This window comes from Sitophilus oryzae, unplaced genomic scaffold, assembly GCF_002938485.1.
Source record: "Sitophilus oryzae breed Bouriz unplaced genomic scaffold, Soryzae_2.0 scaffold_1389_pilon_pilon, whole genome shotgun sequence".
NCBI classification, from domain to species: Eukaryota; Metazoa; Arthropoda; class Insecta; order Coleoptera; family Curculionidae; genus Sitophilus; species Sitophilus oryzae.
Genome location: NW_022146047.1, coordinates 3,190,777 through 3,198,923, shown reverse-complemented (window position 1 = coordinate 3,198,923; position 8,147 = coordinate 3,190,777). Strand labels below are relative to the sequence as shown.

General features: G+C 34.4%; 2 non-coding genes across 2 annotated transcripts; both read left to right on the top strand.

Annotated features, from left to right (window-relative positions):
• The first annotated feature begins 2,769 nt into the window (after positions 1-2,769).
• Trnae-cuc lies at positions 2,770-2,841 on the top strand. The gene has a single exon. It is a non-coding gene; the product is annotated as a tRNA-Glu (tRNA).
• A 757-nt stretch (positions 2,842-3,598) lies between these two features.
• Trnae-uuc lies at positions 3,599-3,670 on the top strand. Its single transcript has one exon. It is a non-coding gene; the product is annotated as a tRNA-Glu (tRNA).
• Positions 3,671-8,147: the final 4,477 nt, after the last annotated feature.

Below are 8,147 nucleotides of genomic sequence, written 5' to 3'. Positions count from 1 at the left end.
GCCACAGCCGGCGTAATTACCATAGAAAATTGTCGAGGATACTGTTTTTGATTTTTAGTTTGTTCTTTTAATATATTATGGGAATGTTTCACTTTAGGTTCCTGAAATTAAGAAATATCATAAATCGAAATAGATATTCTGAATTTTGAGACAAAAACAAAAAGCTTGAAGTGAGGAAAAATGCAATTTTTCGTTAAATTTTCGTATTATTTGATCCAACTGATTTGTGATACAGTTTTTTAAACTCTGATTTGAGTTTATTTTTTTTTTATCTGCAATAAAACTTACCTATATATTTTTAACATAAGCAATTACACGACGTCTCATTATATTTCATACATTATAAAAATTATACAGATCATACTGTGAATAGTTCTGACTGACAACGAAACCCATTAGCAAGTAATGGGGATGCCAGTGTTAGTCGGAAACTATTGCGAACTAAAGACCTAGTTCAAGGAACTATTTCTCTAGAGGAACTAGAACTAAAGAACTAGTTCCTCCCAATGAACTAAAATTCCCACCTCTACCTCCATATGCAAAATATAAAAGACAACACTTGTAATAACTATTTTCGCATCTTATGTTATAGAAGAGTCGAATTTTGGTTTGGCAACGCCGCTCATCCAAAGGGCCCTTGCACCGACGAACCGTGTCCTCCTGACACTCCGGAATCTGGTCTGGGTAAAAACAACGAAGAGAGAGAAATAGTCCAGGTTGCTAGCCCCCCATTTGACCCGTTCGGCGAAACCAGACGCGTTCAGCGAGACCCGCGACGTTCTGGTTGTTCACCCTGCGTCTGTGCAGCCGCGGCCTTGAGCATGGGCGACTCAAGGGCAGACCCATCGCGGCAAGGCGGCCGATCTTTTTTCCCTTGTCTCTTTTTTTTTCGGTCGCGGCTTAGGTCGTCGAGCCGACCATTTTTGCTCTCTGTTCTTGGGTTAGATATTTGAAGGGCAAATCTTCTCAAACAATACACTGGAAGTTATTGATTCAGGGTTTTATATGAAGCAAGCAGAGGTGGTTCTTTATCTGGTGCAAATATTATATGTAGAAGCTCAGAATATTAACTTGTACCATACGATCGATAAAAAAACGGCGTCAAAGACGGCTGGGGACTGACGACCAATGATAACTTTGGCGAGGTCAAGCCCTTATAGACGTCATTACTTGGCCCGTACTCTTCTTTATTAGCCGACCATACCAATAGGTATGGTAGGCTATTAGGATCGGCAAAAAAAAAGTTTTTTTAATTTCACTCAAAATGAGTTATTTGGGTCATAAATGACCTAAATACAAAATATTTTCATGGTGTCTGTCTGTCTGTCTGTCTCTCTGTCTGTCTGTCTGTCCGTCTGTCCGTCTGTAACATGATAACTCAAAAACCGCTGAACCGATTTTAACCAAATTTGGCACAAAAATACTGTGGCACCCGAGAATCTGGCCATTAGTTTTTAGTTTTAGATGGGGGGTTGGTAAGGGGGTATGAGAGGGGGTTAAAAATTTAAAAAAAATCGTAACCCCAAAATTAAAGTAGCTAGCGAAACGTGGTTTTCAAATTAAGATTAGGAATAATATTTGCAACAAAATTTGTAATAACATCAAAATCAGTCAAAGTCGCAGTTTTCGAGATATTAACATATTTTAGTATGGGCGGCTATACGTGCCTCCCGGCGCCTTTTTTTAGTGGCGCTTACAGCCAGTTGACCTTAAAAAGGTTGTAATTTATTTTTATACAGGGTGTCCCAGAAATAAGTGCAAGTATTTTAAGGGGTGATAGATCTCGATAAAAGAAACATATTTTCTCTTTATCGTTTTTCAAATAAGTCTATAATAACGGAGTTATTTTACCTTGAAAATTTTCAAAAAACAATGATTTTTTCCTATAATGTTTTACAACAACTGGATCTTTTCTGGATTTTCTTTCTTGTTTTAATCTTTAATCTAATACCTACGTTACCATATTATCAAGAAATTATGTTTTTTTAACTAAAAAGTAAAAAAAAATCCAAAAATTTTTTTCAAAAAATTTCAATTTTTTTTTCGCGAAAAAACCTCATAGGTCTGTTTCTGGGGTTGTGCTGTACTGCCAGTTAAAATACTTGCACTTATTTCTGACACCCTGTATGTATTGAGTAAAAGTGATTTTTAAACAGTGTGGCTTAAAGTTCGAGAAAAAATAATTTTTTGGAAATAGATTTGTGTATCTGAAAACATTTTATTCTTTTTTAATCTTTCTATAATTAGGGTTAATTTTTGACAAGTGTTAAATAGATAACAACCTATTGTCAGACCTGCTGAATATTATGTACATATAAAATTTCATCAAAATCGGTATCAGAAAATTTATTAAATATAATAAAATCGGTATTATTAAAATTAAGCATTAGCCACTAACAGGGGCGGATACAGGAATTTATTTTAGGGGGGGTCCAAAATAAAAAGTAATGTACCTAGAATATGCTTTTTAGGGCGCCATTTTTAACAAAAAAGCCTAATATTTAACACAATTTACAGATTACTGTGTCCGCCACTGGCCACTAAGATAGATCTAGGCAAATCTATAGGTAGATGCGATTACCATTTGAGGAAATATTAAATGCGATTAGAGATAAAGTTAGTAAGATTTCAATGGAGACTTTATTGACAAAAGAGAGAATTTATTGACAAAAAAATACCTGTTTCACATAGAGGTTTAAAAAAATAAAATTCCTTCAATTAAATGGTTTTCTATAGCTTATATATAAGTTAAAAAGTTTTATATTCAACTCCGGTATGGTCTAGTGGCTAGGATACCTGGCTCTCACCCAGGAGGCTCGGGTTCGATTCCCGGTACCGGAAAAAATTTTTTTGTTTTTTTTTTAGTCTAATTTAGGTCTAAAATTTAATTTAATTTAATAACATATTTTAAACAAATTTCCACATTTACATTGTTATACATAGTACGTACATTGTCATAATATAATAAAATATTTGCTTTGTTGTCCCCGCGCGTTCCGTAACTAAATAAGATATTATCATAAATATATCATTAAAATATCGATACTATATTGTAGATATAATTGTTTAATATTTATTATTTTTATTTTAGGACACTTATTTTTTATGGTAGGTACCGTATGATCGAAAAAAAACGGCGTCCAGTTAGCTTGGAAATGAACAGCAATGACATTCCCCATTTAATTTTACATATAAAATGACAGCGATCTTCATTTCATAGCCATCGTTGACGCAGTTTTTATTCGATCATACGGTATAATCATAGTAGTAGTAGTCAATAGTAGGTATAGTAGGGTCAGTTACATTAGTTACAGTTACAATAGTAGACGACAAAAGTCGTACCTACCTGATGATGGTAAGAAACGGCCTCCAGTTGGCTAAGAAATAATGAACATCGATAGCCCATGGCCCCATATAAAATATGACAGCAGTTTTTATTTCATAGTCATCGCCGTTTTTTTTTTCGATCATATTATATAAGTAGGCTCTGAAATAGGTGCTTAGGTACAGGTAGGTTACTAGGTGCTTGTTAAAAGTTTCCATGAAATATTTTCGTTGATAGCGTTTATATCGGAGAAATCAACTCGGTCTCACAGCATCCGATATGGTCTAGTGGCTAGGATACCTGGCTTTCACCCAGGAGGCTCGGGTTCGATTCCCGGTATCGGAATTATTTTTTTATTTTTTTTACATTTATATAATATTCGTGTATAAAGTAAAAAACCAATGTTAATTTTGGAAATAATGGAACACCGATGCTAAACGCAGTCAATTTTGAGTCGACCGATTATACCTATTAGTTGCAGAATTCCAAATAGAAAAATATATTGTTATGAACTTACAAAGGCTTCGCACATATGCAATCAAATAGTCCGCCGATCGGCTTCATGAGAATATATTTTTTTCATTTTTGCAACTAAAAATGGCATAAAATTGCATGTCAGTACATAACCTAAGCTGACATTCTAGATTTTTCGAAGTACATCGAAGTTACATAGATAGAGATGAATACGTAATTTAGATTTATTTCATAGTATCAGAGAAAGAGATCAAGGTTTTCTAAATTTAATATTTATGAATTAACATTTACAATTTTGTTACATAGTCAATATTCACAATGCCAATAAGAAAGCTTTATACTGACGTTTAATATTTTCTAGGATACTCTTGTTAAAAAAAGTAATAAGCAAGCTTGCTAAAAAATATATAAAGAGTAATAAGGTTTGCAACCTGGAAGACCCCATCACATTTTAAAAATAGTCCAGATTAGCTTAGTCACATCTGTCCGAACTTAATCCCGATATCCGGGAACGATACGAGTTTAATCCTGGGATTAAAAAAAACACAGGCCATTTTTTTCATTAGAGATCTGTTTTGAATAAACCAGAAATAAGAATGACGACAAAAAATTACTCTCTGCAGTCGTTTAATGTAAATGTCGGAACCTGGAATGGGAATCCTCCAACTGTCTAAAACACTCGAAGAAATTTCTTAACTTTTTTTCTAAACTTACGACCGTAAAAAACCGAACACGACTTTTATCTTTCATGACTAAAAACAAGAATTTGTGTAGTCGCATTTGCTTTATTTTAATGCATCCTTTAAAAAGTTTAGAACATTGATACCAAACAAGGCTTATTAAGATTTCATCTGAAATAAGATAAGGAACTTTTATTGTTCTTTTTAGGGTTCCGTACCCAAAGAGTAAAAACGGGAACCCTATTACTAAGAGGTTCCGTACCCAAAGAGTAAAAACGGGAACCCTATTACTAAGACTTCGCTGTCCGTCCGTCCGTCCGTCTGTCACAAATGTCTATCTTATCACCGAACATTAATATAGTTATATTTATTCGGTGATCTTATGAACCGTTATAGCTAGACAGTTGAAATTTACACAGATAATGTAAGTTGCCCCTATAAGAACAAATACTAAAAACAGAATTAAATAAATGTAAAAATGTTTATAAATAAAAAAGTACTTTCACTAAACATTATTTTTTAAGTAAGAATTTTACATAGAATCTTTCAAATCCTCGGTGACCGCGTGGTTAAAGCGTTAGGACTTTACGCTGTAAGTAAGTTGGCATAAATCTTGTCTTTAAATCCATATTCCTAAGATAAATAACAATTGAACTGCGTATGTATAATAAGCACCGACCATGTATATTATTGTTATCATCGAAACGATAAATAAAAAAGTAATTTTCAATTGTCATTGTGTTTGCTGTAAGTGGCATTTATGAACGAACGTTCACTTGAAGGAATTTAAAAATCTATATAAATAGAATGGTATCGCGGTATTTTTGTTTCGTCGGTTAACGATAAGTTCTTATCGTTGTTCTCAATGTCAATGTCTTTCATGTCGTTGAACTGGCGATGAGGTGACATGACAAGGACAATAGTTAAAGTGATGCGACAAAGTTTAGGACTTTTCATTACAATTATTCTATCCTTAGTCACCCTTAGTTAATGGTGCCTATTTAAGCACCTCTGTTTTTCTTTTTATTGTTGTATTTGTAGTCACCTCTTGGTTCCAATAAATATATATATATTAGTCGGTTTAGAACGTTTTTCTACGTTGTCCGATACCCAATTTCCAGCCTGTTCTATTCGTACAATCCTCTGTTGACAGGTTTCTTTCACTCATCGCTTTGTGTACGCTTTTTTGCCATTCCAGTTTTGGTCTTCCCTGTTTTCTTCTGCCCTTTGGTTGCCAATTGATTATTTTCTTGGGCCATCTAGTGTCCTTCATTCGCTCTACATGTCCGATACCAGATCAGCTGCTTTTTCTCTATATCCTGTGTTATCGTATCTTCTATACCCATTTGTTGTTTTATGGTATTATTTCTTATTCGTTGTTGTCTTGAAATTCCCATTGATCTTCGAATGACATCCATTTCTACGGCCTCTATCCCCTTCTTGTATCTCTCAGTTATTCTCCATGTTTCTGCTCCATACAGGAGGTTGCTCTTTATTATGGTTTCATATATATTGAATTTTCTTCGCTGTGTTATTGATTTGCTCCATAAGATTCCATTTAGACATCCGATTATTTTTTTCGCGTTGATAATCCTTTTCTCTATTTCTCTGCCGTCAGTTCCAGTGTTATCAAATATAATTCCCAGGTACTCATACTCTTGACACTGCTTAATTTCGTGACCGTTGTCCAAGTTCAAGTTTCCTTCTTGTGCGCCTATACATAGATATTTGTTTTGGCTATGTTAACTGTCAAGCCCCATTCTCCGTATTCTTCAATAAGTTTTCTTAGCATATATTGCATATTATCTTTGTCATTGGCAACTATTATTTGATCGTCTGCGAATTGAAGTGTGAACAAACATTCATTTTCAATCTCTATGCCCATATCACGGATTTATCTTTTCCAATTTTTTAAAGCGACTGCAACGTATATTTTAAAGAGAGTAGGGGAGATGCAACAACCTTGACGCAAGCCTTTGTCGGTTATAAATGTTTCTGTAAGCTCTTTTCCTACCTTTATTTTTGATTTTGCGTCCTTATATAGTTCCTTAAGAGCTGTTATATAAGTATGGTTGATCGTAGATTGTTCTAGTACCCTTCTCCATAGTCTTGATATTGGGACAGTGTCGTACGCTTTCCGTAAGTCAACAAATGTTATACGTGTGTCCAAGTTTCTTGCCGATCTTTTTTCTATAACTTGTTTTAAACAGAACACGTTATCTGTACACGACCTTCCTGCTCTAAAACCATTCTGTTCTTCTTCCTCCTTTTGTCTATCTTCTTCTATGAGATCACGTCAAATTCTACCATATAACCTGCTCATTGTGCTCGTCACTGATATACCACGGTAGTTACTGCAGTCCAGCTTATTGCCTTTTTTATGGATCGAAGATATATAGGCCAGCTTCCAGTCTTCTGGAACGGGATGTCCGTTTAAGCAAATATTGAAAATTAATGCCAAGCTTCTAAATAGTTTTTGCGTACCATTTTTCAACATTTCGGAGTATATTCCTTCTGGGCCGCTTGCTTTGCCTGATTTTAAGTTCTTGGCAGCCATTCTTATTGTTTCTTCCGATATTTCAACTACTTCTCCCTGTACGTCGATATTTCTTGGTGAATCAATTAAGTACTCTTGTCTAGATTCCTGAAAGAGCCCCCTATAATGTTCGAACCATTGTTCAGGTTTAATTAAGTGTATATTAGCCTTGTTTTTTCCTGGGTTCTTAACATTTGAAATAAATTTCCATATTTCTGAGCATTTTCTTCCACCTATGTAGTTATTAATTTGCTCACACTTTATATCCCATGCTTTGTTCTTAGCTCTGTTAATATGTGTCCTTATTTGCCTTTTTGAATTCTTGTATTCTTCAAGATCGCGTTCTGTTTTAGTAGATAGCCATTTCAGATATTTTTGTTTTTTTTTCTTGGACATAAGACTCCATCTCATCGTTCCACCAGTATTTCTTGTTGGTAGAGTATTCTTTTGTTCCTATTGCCTCTTTGGTAGCGGCAATTAGACTACTTTTAATGTTCTCGTAGATTTCATTAAATGTGCATTCCTCAGGATCCAAGAGCTTACTATCGAGTCGTCTTTGATACAAAAACACAGTACTGTCATCATTAAAGCTGTTAAAGTTATATTGTACTATATTCATTGATTCCATTGGTATCCCAGTGTTATGATTTTCTTGGAGCTTATCCATTTTTCTAAAATGTATTCTTATTATTCCAATAAATAAAGAATATAATAATGTAAATCGCGTCAAGTAAAATCAAGAATAATATCATGCAAAAAATCAAGCAATACTGACATAAAACATGTATTGTAAATGAGCTAAAGTGACAATGATATATTTAGCAATTTACTGAAGCAGTTTTTGAACTGTAACTGGAAATATAACAGGACATTACGAACACAACGAATAAGTATTAACACTACTCACGACTCTATAGAGGATTTAAGTGAGGATTTCCCTCTTTCATGATGTACTACAGGACTACTCGTTTTATTATAAATCAAAGAGAGTTTGTTCTTAGCGAAGCTTGGATTATACTGCAACAGATTTGCGAAACACTCCTGAGTTGCAGCGCCAATTTCTTTCCTAAATGTTGTTTCTTCTCCTGTTGGGGGAGGACGTAAAAGGCGAGCTCCATGGCTACTAGTAGTA